An 18,880-nucleotide genomic window follows, 5' to 3' on the forward strand; every position below is an offset into this window, starting at 1 on the left:
CCTTATGAATATATGGTACTTAAAAACCATCAGTCATAGGATAACTTCTGGGAATTTTCTCACATTCAAAGTGGCAGGCTAGAAAAGATAAAAATGTTTGTTAATAGCTGTGAGTGCAATATGAAATTCAATCCATTATTGATGGAACAGATCAATAATCAATAAGTGTAACACTGAAGATACTTTTGACATGTCCCTTTGTAACTGTACAACCTCTGGGCCAGCCATTTGCCTATTGCTCTCACAACTCAGTCTTTTATTTGCTCCGCTCTTTATTTCAAGGAACTGCATTCATGCAGACTTTTGCCAAATGACTTAGAGTTAGGTTTAGCCAATGCGAGGCACTGGTAGAATATTAGAGACTAGGAGAAGAGAAATCAAGGTATACCTCCTCTCCTGTGATGCCATTGATGTTGTCACAAGTGTCTGAGTCACCATGGTGGCTCTAGTTCCTGCCAGATAATGTCTCTCCCTGTGTTTATGGCACCTACTTGGCAGTCTCCACCATGGCTCTACATCCCATAGAATGACCCTGGCTTCCAGGTTAGTAACATCATTTCTACCTGTTTTCCTCTAGCCTTTGGAGTGATATCTAGTTCCTTCTGTTTACTAGTCTTTAGATTACTTCACTGGTTCTCCAACTCTTGTATTACACATATAATCAATTATTTGTATCAAAATCTCTATGTTTGAAACAACTGGGGTGTTTTCTCGTTTTTGTCTGGTATCTTTCAATATAGCACTCAAGGCTTCTTTTGTAACTCAAATTACAGAGAAGTTGGTATGCAAAATGCCTTCCTCAAAAGTACTATGTAGTGGGCTTCCCTGGTGGCGCAGTGGTAGAGAGCCCGCCTGCCGATGCAAGGGACACAGGTTCGTGTCCTGGTCCGGGAAGATCCCACGTGCTGCGGAGAGGCTGGGCCCGTGAGCCATGGCCGCTGAGCCTGCGCGTCCAGAGCCTGTGCTCTGCAACAGGAGAGGCCACAACAGTGAGAGGCCCGCATACCACAAAAAAAAAAAAGTACTATGTAGCAAAAGCTCTAGTTTACCTCATCTAACTACCCGGAAACCACATTCTTAAATGTATTTATAATTGAGTATACAATTGTTCAAGGACTTCTGCAAAACAACACTGGATAAAACTCTTTTTCCTCAGTACTTGATAGAAGCACCACAAAAATTGAGAATGATTTAGCTAGCACTACAGATCATGAGGCTTACAAAGATGATGTACCAAAGTATATACATTTTCTTATACGGTGATATATATTATGCTTATTCATGTAAATGTCTTAAATAATGTATAGAGGTAAACACAGTGAGATTATGAGGTTTGTTTTTAATTCCTTGTCCTTCTCATATTGATGAAGTCCTTTGTCTCAAGTAGTTAATAGAATTCTCTCTATCCTAGGTCTAGCCTAGGTTTGGTTTTTATCACCCTAATTCTGTACAGTTCATTTATCTCCGTCTGTTTATCACTGCTCCACACTACCCAGTCCATTTAACAGTGTCTCACCTATTATTATGACTAGAGGAATCAAATTTCCTAGATAATGGTTCAAAGCAAATTCTTAGTCAACTACATTAAGGAAACTCCACACATCTGTTTGAGTTCACCACTATGTAGATCCTGGCTATGCAGAAAGCTTAGGGAATAAAAATTTCTTCCATTGCTCTGCAGATATGGCCGATGCAACTTCTTGCTTCTCAAAACGTCTTTCGGTTCTTTCTGAACTGCTGTTATGGGCCAAGTTTAAACTTTTTAAAAATACCATTTGAGGGTGAAACGAGCATTTTCGAATAAGTGTCTGAAACAAATATCTTCATATCATTCAACAAATATTACTCTTTTGTCATTTCTTGTGAACCCCATTTTGCTAATATTATGTGTTTTAATATTTAAATAAATATTCCAATCCAAATGAAATGACTGAGTTATTAATGGTTTTACAAAACTCTAGATGTCTGATTGTGTTTTATGATGATTTTTTGGCAGTAACATACCAAGTTAGAAGTTACCATGTTATACCTCTAAACTTTTTCTGTAAAACACCACCATTGCCAAATCTTTTCTAAGAATTATAAGTCTTCTTGGGCAAGTTTTCTGCACCTCTAGAGTCTTGCTAAATTTATCAACTTGGCAGAGCAACGTTAATGCCCTGGTCATCTTCTATGTGGAATTTGAAACCGTGCTATTCTATACCCCTGGAAAGACTGAGAGGTGGGGGGAACTTTCTGACTCCTCTGCAGCCTTCTCATGTTGCATGATTAGCTGTATGAGATGCTAGTTTGACCCAACTCTTAGTTTGTGTCTAGAGGGAAAGTCAAAAAGACAAGTGCCTGACAGTTTAAACCTTCACAGGCTGTCAACAGGAGTCATAAAACCATAAATTATATGTTGTAAGAACAGATTGTGATATGCAAGAAGTCATTCACACAGGAAGGAGCAGTGAAATTTGGAGCCACTGTAAATTGGGTGCAAGCCTCAACTCTGCCACTACCTCAGTGACCTTAGACTAGCAGGTGCTCTTTTCTGAGCCTAGATTTCATTCTCTGTCATGTTAGCACAATTGACATTAGAGCCATGGCATGACATTTTCAAGATGAGAAACCTGGAAAGTCCTTCCAGATTCTCTTGTTCAACCATCTGCTTCCAAAATCCTTTACAGTTTGAACTTTTTTCTTAAGTCCAAACAGTTATGTGATGATGATGATATTCAATGATGACAGCTTTAGCAGGGTTGCTTTTCATAATTTGCTTAAATTTAAAGGTAAATGTGGAACATGGTCACACAGCAGATGCAGAGATAACCTCAGCAGAATTGTCATTGTTGCAGCAGGAGTTTTAGATGGATTTAGGTCTCTATTCTGAGGCATCTAACAGTAATTAAGAAATTGTGCCACCTGAAATAATCCTGCAAAATGAATGTGATTTCTTGACCCCCAGAGACCTCTTACAGATTAAGATGTCTGGCCTGTAGTTAACTCCTTTATCATCTTTGTTGTATAGGGATCAGTTTTAAGTCACCACATTTGTCTCTAATTCATTCAGGAAAAATATTTCTCAGGTATGGAGAAAGTATCATCATTTTACAAGTGGATTTAAGAACTGATCCTGTCTTCTTTGTAGTAAAGTATTTTTTTATAGTGGGTTAAATCTTGAGAATCAACACTAATTTCATGATTTTTATAGGATTACCTTTATCTGTGTGTTTGTGTGTGTGTATGTGTGTGAGTGTATTTATGTCCATGTAATGACAAAATGATGTGGTTTGGAAAGAAAAATCATCTAAATGATTAATGGGATCAGAGAGGCAAAAATTATATTTATATATATGCACAAATATATTCAAATACATATATTCCATTTATCTTATTATATGTATATAAATATATTTAAATATCTTATAACAAGTATTGTTTCTAGTAGACAAACGAGTATGATTCAAAATAAAAATGAAACAAAGATATGTTAGTAAAAATTTGACATCAAAGAAATCCAAATTGAAACTTTGTATAACATTAATTTTGAAATATTAACCTAATATGATTTCATTATAACCCCAGACGTTTCCAGATAAAGCATTTTTTCCCCTTTGTAGCATTTTTTTCAATGGCAATAAGGAAGTCTTAAATGTATCATATTTCTTTGTTGAAAAAAACTATACTACATTTCAATCCATGTTTGCACATAGCTTTTACTTACCATTCAAGGAGAATTTTATTTTATTCAGTCATTTAGCATTTCTTCTATAATCATTAATTCAAATTTGACTTTCTTTGAAATGAATGTGCATGCTTCCTTATATATAGTTAAGTTTTTGGTGCAATGTGCACAACCCATTTAATAATTTACAAAGTATTTTCAGTTCTTTCATTCACCATTCTAACAGATTGTTGATGGAAATCAATATGGAAGGGAAATTGTATAATCAAGTTTCCTTAAAAGAATGTCATTACTAGTGAAAGACAGGGTGGATGACACAGAGAATTAATCCTAACGATGATATATACATTTCCCAGATATAAGAAGGTTGCTAAGAAGTTAAAATTATGAACTTCAATTTTTTTTCCATATTTGAAATAGACAACCACTAGCAGTCAGGGTAAGAGGACAGGAGAACTCTCAGATCAAGTCATTTTGAAATAGTTTGCATGATTTTCACCTAGTTAGAATATAGAGATTGAAATAACATGGGAAGACTTGTAAGTGATAATCATGGATATAAATGACTAGCTGTTCAGGTAATTCCATTTTTGTTGTTTATAGTTGTACAGTGTAAGAATACTGCCAAAAACTACAATAAAAAGGCCAAAGAAAAATTAAATTAAAATAGAAAATACTTTTCCCAAAACCTACCAAATTTTATATTTTATGTTTTCACAGATGATTTTTCCATGTCAAAACACATACTATTACTTTCTATCCTGCCACAGTTATACTTAATACAATGTAATTTGACTGATTTTACCAAATGTCCATTGTGTCTACTCATGTCAAATATCAATACTTGTGGACTTTGAAATTAGACCTTCTTTGTATAATAAATTCCTATAAATAGTTAAATATGCTTCAGTATTTTCGTAATTGATTGCCTTGTTTACAACCTAACAGGTGCTAGAATAACTTTGTTTTGATTATTGTAGTATTATAATTCAGTTTCACTCTGACAGGTCAATCCTCCTCCAAAATTACCTCATCTCCAATTGCTAATCCATATTTCTCTTCAAAAATGCCCTGGTTATATCCACAGATAAACAAATTTTAGAATCAATTTGTCTATTCTTTTAAAGCATGCTGGATATTTGCATTAGAATCAACGTATTTACTGGCTAATTTATAGTTGAAATGGCATAACTGTAGTCTTGAGTCTTCCCAATCTAGAACAGATGTGGCTCTCCATAGAGTCTATTTTTTTTTCTTAGTAGAATTTTGTATCTTTATTGTTTTTGTATTGTATGGTTTCCATGAATTTATTGGAAATTTTGTCCCTAGGTGGTTTTCTGCATTGCTATTAAGAATATCAACTTTTACATATACTTAGTGGTTTATTGTTGATATATAACAAAGTTACCGATTTCATACATCATCTATAAGCTGGCTACTCTGCTTGACTCGTTTCATTTTTAGCCATTGTCAGATGATTCTTTTTGGTTTTCTAGGAATATAAGCATATTATCTACAAATAATGGTAGTTTACTTCCTTTTTCCTATTATATCTTTTTGTTAATTTTTTTCAAATAAATGCGGTTGAACTGAGGCAATGGCGACGGCGGCTCTGGAGGCCACAGTCCCGGTCCTGGCTTCGGCCCCAGCCCCACATGGTGACGCTCGCTGAGCTGCTGGTGCTCCGGGCCACCCTCCGGGCCACCGTCTCGGGCTACTTCGTCAGCATTGACGCGCATGCTGAGGAGTGCTTCTTCGAGCGGGTCACCCCGGGCACCAAGATGGGCCTCATTTTAGAGGTGGCCAAGGGCGGTTTCCTGGACATCGACGTGGAGATTGCAGGACCTGATAATAAAGGAATTTATAAAGGAGACCGGGAGTCCGTGGGAAATACACCTTTGCTGCTCACACGGATGGAACGTTTCAGTTTTGTTTTAGCAGTAGGATGTCCACCATGACTCCAAAGATAGTGATGTTCACCATTGATATTGGGGAGGCCCCCAAAGGACAAGACATGGAAACAGAAGCTCACCAGAACAAGCTAGAAGAAATGATTAATGAGCTCACAGTGGCGATGACAGCTGTAAAGCATGAACAGGAATACATGGAAGTTCGGGAGAGAATACACAGGGCAATCAATGACAACGCAAACAGCGGAGTGGTCCTTTGGTCCTTCTTTGAAGCTCTTGTTCTAGTTGCCATGACATTGGGACAGATCTACTACCTGAAGAGATTTTTTGAAGTCCGGAGCGTTGTTTAAAATGCCTTTTGCTGTTAATCCCAAACTCATAATTCATTGTTTACCAAGTGTCTTGGTCATAATAATGTCATTAATTTCAACGTTTTTATTTTCTAAACTGTACATTCACAGCTTCTGTTTCTTTGTGATTAATAGATATTGGGGGAAAACACTTTTTTAGGAAAGTTATAGTGAAAATTTGATTGGCATGATTTCATATTTGAATTCTTCCTCCATTATACAGGTCCTTCCAGAACTCAAACACTGTAAGCGGAATACAGATGTATAGTCCTTTTTATATATTCTTTCCTTTTGCTTTCATAATAAAATGCAGCTTGTTCAGGATAGTACTTTATTGACAGTACTTTACTAAAAATGACTGCATTCTTGGGATCCCTCATCCTGCAGTTCAAGTCATTAAAGATTCATTTTGTTGAGTCCTTATCAGAAAAAACAATCTGAATCTTGACATTTTCTATCCAGCCTAATTGCAGAGCTCTGTGACTAGAGGATGCTACCAAGTTGGTACTTTTTTACTTTGTCTATCTTGTTTTTGCTTTCAAGATAAGACTTAAACCAACAACCTTTTTCCTCTTTAAAGTTTTACTTTGAACCTTAGAACTCAGTCACCTCCACTTAAAATTGTTGACACAAGCAGCTAAGAACCATTTTTTGGTTTCCGCCTAACCTTGTAAGAAGTCTCTATTAAAGCCAGTTCTCTGGGTGTTGCAGTGAACAGTAATTCTTTTTCTTTCTATGCTGGCACATCCACTTTCTCTACTCTGGGCACATGGGAGGTATGCATTCACATAATTGGAAAAATCTGGATTTCTGATGCCAAAGGGTTAAAAGCCTCTTGGATTTCTTTGCAGTGATATACAGCCATTATTTTATTTTTGATCAGTGGCATTTTGGCCACTGTTTAATTAGCTCACTGAACATTACTGTCAGTACTAGTGTGTTTGTTTTTGTTTTTCCTGGGTCTTTCTTTTGGCGTGGGGATGATCCAGGATTACATTGTGACTGATGTATATTACTTACTTGTACATTTTTTTTTTTTTTTTTGGATCTTTGCAAGGGGAAAACTACTAGTAACGAGTTTTATATAATTAAGTTAAATTTGTTACAGGTTTTCATGTTCAGGATAAACAATTTTTCAACCTTGGGTGAAAATACTTGCAACAGTTTAAGGTGACTGTGTTTTACCTTAGAACAACTGTTGCATGCCAACTTGTGTGCATGTGTGTGTGAAAACACTTCAAAATTGATTTAAAAGATGTAAATTTAAAACTGGTTGTGTATCTAATCTGCCCCAGGTTTAGTAAATAAGCAATTCTTTTTAAAAATAAAAACAAACAATTAAATGCGGTTAACATCAGTTTCAAATGAGGTTTAAAAATAGTTCTATGGGGCTTCCCTGGTGGCGCAGTGGTTGAGAGTCCGCCTGCCGATGCAGGGGACACGGGTTCGTGCCTCGGTCCGGGAAGATCCCACATGCCGCGGAGCGGCTGGGCCCGTGAGCCATGGCCGCTGAGCCTGCGTGTCCGGAGCCTGTGCTCCACAACGGGAGAGGCCACAACAGTGAGAGGCCCGCGTACAGCAAAAAAAAAAAAAAAAAATAGTTCCATGAAAGGACCCCCTTGACTTCTTATGACATGACAATCTATGCAAAAGTTCACTGTCAAGCATGAGATTGGCTGTTAGTTTGAGATAAATACATTTGTTTTATTAAGTAACGTTCTATCTCAAAAATTTTATCAGGAATGAATGTTGAATCTTGCAATATGTTTTCAGCAACTGTTGAGGTAATATCACTATTTGTATTTAATTATGAATTTTACTAATTGCTTTCCTACAAATATCAATTCACAAGTATTGATATTTGACATGAGTAGACACAATGGACATTTGGTAAAATTAGTCAGATTACATTGTATTAAGTATAACGTTAACAAGGAATAAACGTTAACTCCTCCTTCATAGTAAATAATCTTAAACTTCATTTCACATTTTCTGAGATGTTCAGTGGATTCCCTGGAATTTCTATGAAGTCTCAGGTGCTAATGTTACTTGTAGTCAACTTTGGTACTCATTTCCAAATTTTGAGGAATTATTTTCCTTAACATCTCACTGTTTGCTTATTTGTTTGCTTTTATATCTAATTCCATAATGACCCAAACATGAAACTCTTAACATTTTGTTTCATAATTCAATTCTTCCTTTTGTATTTTTAGGAATCCCCTTTCTTCCTGCTGCAGGACTAATTATTTGGATTTAGTTTTTCTTTTTTGGGGTTTTGATATTAAATGTTTGTGTTACATGACTGGGGTGTTCTATAGCTGTAAAAATACTGTTAAAACATTCCATGAAGCTTTTCCTTGGTCAGGGGACTTGGTTTTCCCTTCAAGCCATCACTATCCTAATAATTGTCAAAGTCATGGATAAGGCTAGAAGTGAGCTCAGGTTAACTTCAATTTATATAAAAGTTCAATTTCTATTGTTCCCAATACTGAATATGAGGTACTGCTCTAACTCTGTACTCTTTCTCGTAATAATTATTTTTCATCCAAATTACTCTTATTTCCATTGATACTTTGTTGTTGTTCCATAGACTTTTATCTGTTATTCTTCTATCTATAATACTCTTCCACAAAATATTGGTGTGGCTAACTTCCCATTATTCTAGTTTCGGATCACTTCTCACTGCCTCAGAAAAGCCTTCCTTGAGAAAAACATCTAAAGTTTTTTAAGGTTCTCATCACCAACCACTGATTCTCTACTTATTATCCTTTTATTTTCTCCATAGCACTTTATCATTTTCAACCTATCCCATTTAAATTGTTCACTCCCACCTCTCATCCCCACCTGACACTAGAACCTGTAGACTATGAGAGTAAGGACCTTATCTAAGTTCTTCACTGTAATACCCTCAGTTCCAAGAATATGGAGTCTTTCTTCCAAAGAATGAAAACTTTTACTGGATTTTGTATAATTCAGATTTGTTTTATTCATATGCAAAAAGGAAAGCAATGTGGTGTTATGTAACCTGGTTGCATCTCATATGTTATATTGATTTCATGGCAAACTTTGGATACTGCAGTATAAGATATTAATTAAATATCTGCTTATAATTTTGCTATCACATAGTCAGAGATAAATAGGAATATTTTGCAGGTTTGTGCTTTACAAGTTTATTTAACATGTTTCTACATCTCCTCTATGATGTACAGTAAGAAAACAATAATTAAAGGAGCTAGAAAAGTGATTGTCAAACATACAAAAGAGTATTGTTACATGATATAGAGGTCTATATGTAATACATTCAATTTGGAATATTAAAAAAGCTTGAATACCTTTAACCATATCAAAAGTTGGATTGGATTTAGAATGCATATGCCTATATATAGATATACACATATTTAGCTTTTTACCATATTTAATATATATATATATCTATTATATTAAATACCTAAGCTCACATGGTTTTAAAAACAAAATATTAAAACACTTGCCTCATACTAAAACTTTTACTTTAAATGGTGTTTAATATTATTCCTTAAACTGAATTTAAAAACTGATGTAAAATACTTTCCCTTTATGGATACAGGATGTTTACTTTAATTACATTCAAGAAGCAGTGCCTTGGGGATAAAGGCTGGAACAAGCCACCAGTCATGGAGTGACTGATAAGTATAATTTATCTTCACCATTTCTCACCCTGCAACCTCCTTGGTAATCACAGAGAGAAATATTCCAGGATGCGCAGGTCAAATACAATAGTGATAGAGAAAACTAATAAATTTGCTCTAAGGCTTTAAGTAAAATAAAAGCACTTTTCAGAGAATATCAAAATGCTTAACGCTTGAAGATTTTGGTCAAACTACATTAATATTAGTGACATTTTGCCACATATTATTATTGCTTGCCCCATTTTACTTTATTCAAGTTTGAAAGATTTCCATCGAAATTTCCAAACACTTTGAAATTAAATCCATAGATCTATGGAGTGCTTGAAAAAGAATGGGAAAATCCACGAGGAAAATATTTTCTGTAACTAATATTCTGAATGGGAAGTAAATTTTATATTCTGAAATAATATATGTTCTAGCATATACTGAAGGGAATATATTAAAAGGGACCTTGTTTGAGCTACATCCTGTTAGGCAGCTGGTGACCAGAGAGGTTTCTCAGACCTAAATTCTAGGATACTCAACAAGTAGAGACTATTGTTTTAGATATTGTACTTACGTGCACTGTTGTATTTTATTATACTATTCTATTATCTCTTTAATTTTTATCAAGTCATGAAGAAGTTGTTCTTGGATGAGCTTAACAAGTTGTTACATGCAGGGTGTATCTTAAGACCAGTGGAAAAGCAAAGCAGCTTGATCAGGGTTAGAGTAATATTATTTTTTAATTTATTTGTTTGCATGTAATTTAAATCATTTGGTATTTATAACATGTTTTTACCAAAGTATCCATAAGAATTTATCACGTAAAGTTTTGAATAAATTTAGGACATAATGAAGGAAGACATAACAGAAAACAAATAAATAAAATATAAATTGTTTAGCTGGGTTAAATTCATGCAGGAAAACCAATATTGCTGGAACTCAAGCTGAATTCTCATTAAGATCATCAATTCGCTTGGTGACTCTGTATAAACTGAAATCTTTTGTTAACCTTAGTATTTTAGCTAAAGATAGACATCCGTGGTTCTCAAACTTTAGCCTGCACTAAAATCATTAGGATTTTTAAAACACAGATGTCTCTTTCAGTAAGTCTGGGGTTGTGCCAGAGAATTTGCATTTCTAACAAGTTCCCAGATGTTGTTTATGCTGCTGGTCTAGGGACCGTACTTTGAGAAGAACTGATATATATGATATCATACACACACACACACACACACACACACACACACACACACACACACACACACACGTGGCAGGACAATTTTTTTCCAGGGATCAGATTTTTCTATTGCGAATCTAATTTTAAACATAATTGTTTTTGATTTGTCATCTTCAATGTTGTGCATACTTTTCTTATTTTGAGATATAAAGGAATGCACCACCATGTATTACTCAAACTTCTAAGGATAATGGCATAAATACTACTAACTTAGTAGCATTGGATGGCCTCATAAAATTAGTAAATTTATCCAAGCCAAAAAAAAGACTCTGTTAATTTTTCCATATTAATATATTATTATCTGAATATAACCTTGGTTTAAATCAATGAAGGAATCTAAACAGGCAGTGCCATTGCTTCACTTGTTGTGAAAGAAATATCATTTTAGGACCACTTTCTCTGTGCTGTTAAGTCTGGCTAGCACCTTAAAGGCATTGACTTATTTAATCTTTCTAAAAGCCTATTATGGCCCTAGAAAGTGTCATACAGAGTGAAGTAAGTCAGAAAGAGAAAAGCAAATATCGTATAATATCGCATATATGTGGAATTTAGAAAAATGTTATAGATCAGTGGTCCCCAACTTTTTTGGCACCAGGGACTGGTTTTGTGGAAGACAATTTTTCCACGGACTGGACGGGGGTGGGGGTATGGTTCAGGTGGTAATGCGAGTGATGGGGAGTGGCAGATGAAGCTTCCCTCACTGGACTGCAGCTCACCTCCTGCTGTGTGGCCTGGTTCCTAACCAGTCCACGGCCTGGGGGTTGGGGACACCTGGTATAGAAGATCTTAGCTGCAAAGCAGACATAGAGACACAAACGTAGAGAACAAATGTGTGGATACCAAAGGGGGGGTGGTGGCAGGAATTGGGGGACTGGGATTGACACATATATATTATTGATACTATGTATAAAATGGACAACTGATGGGAACATGCTGTATAGCACAGGGTACTCACCTAGTGCCTTGTGGTAATCTAAATGGGTGGGAAATCCAAAAGGGAGAGGATATCTGTATGTGTATGGCTGATTCATTTTGTTGTGCAGTGGAGGCTAATCCAACATTATAAAGCGACCATACTCCAATAAAAATTTAAAAAAAAAGTAAAAACCTATTATGTGGATTAAAATACTACTATTTAAAGAATTGTAAGATAAATTTTTTTTTTTCCTCTCCTGTTGAGGAGCACAGGCTCCGGACGCGCAGGCTCAGCAGCCATGGCTCACAGGTCTAGCAGCTCCGCGGCATGTGGGATTTTCCGGGACCGGGGCACGAATCCATGTCCCCTGCATCGGCAGGCGGACTCTCAGCCACTGCGCCACCAGGGAAGTCCCCAAGATAAACTTTAAAACACTACAAAACTTGCCCATTGCCAGTCTTCTAGCTAGTAGTAAATCTATCATCTAATTCAGACAATTTGAACCCAGAGATCACACTCTGGTCTGATGCAAAATTTAATGACAATGAATGTAAATGAATGAGAGACCTGAAAATCCTAAGTTAGAACATATAAGTCTATATGTAGGTATAGTTAATCTTTTTAAATCAATTGATTGCTTGCTGTATCTTTCATGATTAAGTTTGTCTGAAAGTAACTGAAGAAAAAAAATTTTAATTTGACTTAGTAAGATAGAAGTTATGTTTTCCTTATTCAGAGAGTCAAGGGAGAAAATACTAGAGATGGAAAGATGCTGCATGCTGTCAAGGAATAAGGCTTCTTATCTCTTATGCCTTTGGCTTCCATTCCCAATGTCATCTAATGGTCCAGTGTAGTTGCTAGATACTTGGCCGTATTTTAAAAATCATGGCCAAATGTAAGTAAGAAATAAAGACACATGATCTTCCATTAAAGCTACTTCTCAGTTGATGTACAGAGCATTTCTCATTATAGCCTAGTGCTATAGGACCACATAAGGTTGCAAAGAAAGCTAATGATGTAGTCTTTTCTCAGAGTAGCCATGTGGTTACTAAAAAAAATGGCTTTCTATTACTGTGGAAGAAGAAAGGAATGGACATTGGAAGAAAATTGTAAATTTCTGCCAAATTTGTTGATCAAAACTATCAATGAGTTAATCAGTCATACAATTGGTTATTAGCTAGGCATGGCTGGCTTTCCAACTTTATCTCAGAAAATTTTACATTTTGACAGAGATAATATTACATATTAATCAAATCGTTTCCTCTTTCTGGGCACACAGATGACTACATTGTCCAGTCCTCCTTTAGGTTAGATTGTGTATATATGATTCAGGAATGGCCAATGGAATATGGATACACATGATGTAGGAACTTCAGGCCTGGACTTGAAAACTATATAGCACAATTCTGCAACTCTCCTTAGCCCTGATACAACAATTGGGACACTATTTTTCTAGATCCTCTAGCTTCAAGTTGTAAAGGGCTACCTGATACATATCAAATTTTATGTGAGATACGTCTTTATTATCTTAAGTCCATAGAGTTGAGACCTATTTACTACTATAACATAGTCTACTACTACAAGTATTATTTAAGTAGAATTAATATTTTGTGTAAATGTTATTTAGTACACTAAAAATCTCTTTATTGAGCTTGTTCTCTATACCAGGTACCCCACCTCTATATTAGCATTGTGATGTCATTGACCATCTTGATAAGAAGAGTTTTGATGAAGTAGGGAGCATGGAAGCCATATCAGAGTATACATAAGAGAAAGGTGTGAAATAGTAACATTTCTCATCAACTGAGACTTTTTGCTGAGAGTGTGGGTAGAGAAACAGGGTGAAAACAAACAACAAAAAACTAGATTGAAGTCAATGAAAGTTTTTTTTATATAATTTTTTTTATTTTGAATAATTTTAAATTTACAGACAAGTTGCAAACATAGTGCAGAGTTTTCTATATATCTCCCATTCAGTTCCCCCTTTTTTACCATTTTATATTACCATGGCATATTTGTAAATACTAAGAGACTGACATTTTTACATTACTATTAACTACTATTCAGACTTTATTTGGATTTCACCAGTTTTTCTGTTAAGGTCCTCTTTCTGTTGCAAGATCCAGTCCAGAGTACTACAAGTAGCTTTCACAAAGTTAGAGGAAATCATTAATATTGATATGATGAGGAAAGCAATGAATATATAACTAGCCCAAAAACAAACTACTAGAGATAAAAATTAGAATATCTGAAGTTACATACCATATAAGCTTCCACCTAAAGAAATTAGAACAAGAACAAATTAAACCCCAAAACAGGTAGAAGTAAGGCAACAACAAACAACAGAAATAGAACACAGAAAATGCAGAGAAAATTAATGAAACTAAAAGCTGGTTCTTCGAAAAGGTAAATGAAACTAATCAACTGCTTGCTAGGATAATCAAACATAAACAGAATAAACAATTTACCACTAACAGGAAAAGGCAACGGAACATCACTACAGATTCTAAAGATAGTAAAAAGATAATAAAATAATGTCAAAAACTTTATAACAACAAATTTTAAAAGTTAGACAAACGGGCAAATTTCTTAAGTGACTCCAACTACTAAAGCTTATTCAAGAAGATGTAGATAACCAGAATAGTTCTACATCTATTTAGGAAATTGAGTTTATAGTTAACTTTCCTACAAAAATATCTTTAGACCAAGAGGTCTTTACTGGTGAATTCTACAAAACTTTAAGGGAAGAAATAATAAGGAATCCCCACAATCTCTTCCAGAAAAAAGAAGGAACATTTTCCAACCATTGTAGAAGACCAATATTATTCTGTTATCAGAATCAAAGACATTACTCAAAAGTAAAACTACTGATCAAAATCCTTCATGAATGCAGATGCAAAAATCCACAAGCAGACATTTGAAACCATGTACAGTAATATACAAAAATAAAGTAGATTAACAAGTGGGATCTATCACAAGAATGAAAAGTTGATTTAACACTTGAAAATTTATCAATTTAATTCGTTGTAGTAAAAGACTAAAATAGAAAGTTAATAAAATCATTTAACTAGATGCAAAAAGTCATTTGACAAAATTCAACATAATACAAAATTAGAAGGCAACTCGACTCCTTCAAAGTTATAAAGTATATCGATATAAAACCTAAACCTAACATTGTAACTAATGATAAAATATCAGATAATTTCCTCCTAATATCAGAAACAAGGTGCAGATTTCTTTTCATCCCACTTCTATACAATGTGTCCTAGCCACTGGAATAAGATAAGAAAAAGAAATAATAGTGCTTGTTACTCAATATTCAGACTAACAAATCATTGAACTGATACTTCATTAAAAAAGATATAAAGGTGACTAATGAGCACATGAATGTTTTTCAATATCATTTATTATTAAGAAATGCAAACTAAAACCGCAATGAGATATCATTAGTATATAGTTGAATGTCTAAAATCAAAGACCAAAAATACTAAGTATTTAAAAATGTCAAACAAATGGAACCCATATATATTGTTGGTGAGAGTGCAAAATAATATAGAATCTTTGATAATTAGTATAGGTAAAAACATCATGTTATATAGGTAAAAATATTAATTTAATTAATTTACAATCCAGGATCCAATTTTTAAATATTTCTCCAGGAGAAATAAAAGCACATTCTCACAAAAATACTATTACTCTAATGTTCCTAACAGCTTCATTCATAAGAGCAAAAAACTAGAAAAATCCCAAGTCTGAATTAAATTAGATTAAAAAATTGTGGTACATGCATACAATGAAATACTACTCAGCAATTAAAATAAAAGGACTGCTGATATATGCAAACACATGAATGGATCTTAACAGAATTATGCTAAATGAAAGAATCCAGATACAAAAGCATACTTACTGTGAGTCATTTGAAGGGTAGTAGAATATGCCATCCCAAAATAATAACTGTAGAAATTCAGGACATGCCATTCAAAATATGCCACTTCAATATATTGTTTATTTTGAGCTGTAAGCACTTGAAAAGCAGCAAATGCAGGAAGAGGCTTTCTTTGACCTCCCCTTATCTGCCTAAATTCAGATCCTCCAAAAGGAACTCGACTGTCAATAAATCCATTTCTTGGGAATTTCATTAAACCACAGAAGATTGACTCTTATCAAAGGAGAGTCTAGACATTGACATCACACTCAGACAAACTTTGTGATTAACTACCATATCTTCCATCTATTCTTCTAAAGGCCCATTCATCTGTCCTAAAAATTATTTACTTTCCCCTAAGAGACTTACATTCCTCCTTGCATGTCCCTGTTAAAGTGGTAATTAAGTCTGAATTCTAAAGTCACCTCTCTGAGTTACTCATTTTTTCCCTGGTTATCTCTCATGCATATTTAAGGTATACATGTTATTAAGTTTTGGTTTTTCTCTTTTTAATCTGTGTTTTATAACAGGAATCTCAGCTAAGAACTCAGAAGAACAGAGGGAAAATTATTTTTCATTCCCTACACCTTTCATATGCATTTTTAGAAAAGGCAAATCTACTGTGATAGTAGCAAATCAGCATTTGTCAGAAGCCATGGAGTAGGAAAAGGTTAATGACTGCAATGGTGCAAGAGGAAAGTTTATGGAATGATGCAAATGCTCTATGTCTTCACTGTAATGGTAGTAGTTACACTCATTTAAGTTGATATTTTTTAATTGGCAAATCACCCTGTTTCAGTAAAGAGGTGTCAGGGAGCTGGGTCTAAGAACGAGAACTTCAGGGAAATGTGCAGGTTTTTTGATGTTGGTTTAAAAGCTGAGGTAGTTGAAAGGAATTGAGATGTTAAAAATTTAGGAGTCCTTGGTATGTAGTGTCAAAGAGATAATAATGAAGCTTGTGATTCTTTATTTAGGCCAAGTACCAACTAAGAGTAAAATTCTAGGTAACCAGGGAGCACTACCATAAAAAAATTTTAAATGAATAAAGAATGTTGACATTGTGCTCTCAGAGAGTTACTTGGGATGGCATTGGATAGCTCAAAGAGAGAGAAGAATCTCAAATATAAAAGTTATTATTTCAAAGCAGAGAATGAAATGTCCATGCTGAAAGACTTTCTCTTTGAACAGTTTTAGGGTTATTGCTGCAAACCAAAATCAGAGATTGCTTCCACTACATACAAAAAGATAATTTACCAAAATGTCTGGATATGAAATTAATATACAAATTCAATAGCTTTCCTATTTTAAAAATTTAATAACTATATTAAAAGAATTAGGCTCCTGAAAAACTAAACACTTGTTTGACCCAGTTCCTGATTCTCATTTCTTTAGATTATGAGTCTGCCTGAATATCAGGACAAACTTCTAGCTTTGTAGACTGCTGGATTTTTAATGATATGATGACTTTTCTAGGAAGTCTTTAACAGTTGATTATTGCCTAAATCAATATGATAATGAATAAAAGGCCATTTTTAATGGTTGGGTTAAAAATTAAAGGATGACCAAACCACACAGAAAGTGCATAGGCTCACCACAAGTAAATCTACCAACTTGACTCTAACACCAATTTAACTATATGCTTTCAAAATAAGAAAAACTGAACGCATAAGAGAACATATTTGTATAAACTATTGATGCTTCTTTCAAACAATAACATTAGAAAGTTCTTTAAAGCATAGAAGTGTTTTAAGTATCAGAACAACTTTTTCTTTTTAGTTTTGCCATCCTGAGCTTTTGTGACCCTTTATATTCATTTCCTATGTTCCAAATGGCCTAGCCTTTTCCTCTATCTCACTTACATGGCCAGGTCTTTTACAATAGGAATGGTTAGCGTCAGAAGAAAAATCTATTCACCAAAGATAATTGAAAATCCCTCAGTGTTCTCCATCTTGTTACCCTTCAGCCTTTCTTTTCTATAGCCATTATTTTAGAAGGTAAGTTCTATCCAAGGCCGAGCTTCTCAAGTTTGATTCTCCCTTTAACCAGTGATCCTCCACTATTATGAACTACAATAGAGGTCAAATTACAGATGAAAATCTTTCACTTCACACATACAGTGCTCTCCATGAGGGGAAGTATTATCAGAATTTATAGAAAATGGAGAAAAAACCAAAACTCTCCAACCCTACTTTCTGTTGCCACAGGTACAGATATGCAGTATGCACATAAACATATGTACATATACTATGTATAAATTTTTATATAAACTTATAATTTACTTTGTTATATTTAGCAATCAAATAGATGTAATTCCTAATATTCCAAAAATAAATTCACTTACAAGAAAATTCCAGGATATTATGGCTTCAAGTTAAAGTGTTTCAATGATACTTGCAAAAAAAAAAAATGTATCTCCATTTAGTCTTTTTAATGTGGGAGAAATTAGGAAATAATATTAACTTCCTGGGAGTAACAGTGTAAGTGACCTTTCTGGAACTAACTTAACCTCCATATAAGCAGAAAGGTTTTTAAGCAGCTTCCCATATACTTAGGGTGTTCAGTGACAGGAAAACTGTTGGTAGATGATTAATGCATTAGCAAGTATATATTATTTGTATACATCCACTACTATCCTTATTCCAGGGTAGATGCACAATAGGGCAAGATAAGTTTATTGTTCTTACACAGTTATGACACAGATCAGGAGAAAATCCTACAGTACATGTAATTATGTAATTATGAAACAGTAATGTGCAAATTAAATTCAGAGAAGAGGTATTAGTGAGAACTGAAGAAGTGGATAAGATTTCATTGACAAAGTTGCCAGTAAGGAAAGGAAGAAGGCATGGAGCTAGAAGGAGAAATGATATTTAAGGAACACAGACTATGTACAATGCAGTATTCTTGGGCACAATCACAGTGCCTGAGCTGGGCCTAGAAGCATGAAATGAAAGAGAAAGGGCATTCCAAGAAAAAGAAATAGCAACTGTTAAGAAAAAGGAGTTGGCCAAAGATGGTAAACTCAAGGGACAAAAGTAATATCTGCCTTCCAGAAACAAGGCTATGCTGAGAAAGAATGAGATCACAAAATAAAATGTAGATAAACCCAGGGATAGAACAAGCTACATAATTTGCTATACTATACGTGATTTCCAATACATAATGAAAATGGTGGGACTTCAAAAATTTTTAAGAATTTTGGGATAGTGATAGCAGTGTGTT

The 18,880-nt window shown here is 34.5% G+C and overlaps 1 pseudogene; it reads left to right on the forward strand.

Annotated features, from left to right (window-relative positions):
* The first annotated feature begins 5,322 nt into the window (after window positions 1-5,322).
* LOC115849059 (transmembrane emp24 domain-containing protein 2 pseudogene) lies at window positions 5,323-5,927 on the forward strand (annotated as a pseudogene).
* The last annotated feature ends 12,953 nt before the right edge of the window (window positions 5,928-18,880 follow it).

The sequence above is a fragment of the Globicephala melas genome, chromosome 7, assembly GCF_963455315.2.
Source record: "Globicephala melas chromosome 7, mGloMel1.2, whole genome shotgun sequence".
NCBI lineage: Eukaryota > Metazoa > Chordata > Mammalia > Artiodactyla > Delphinidae > Globicephala > Globicephala melas.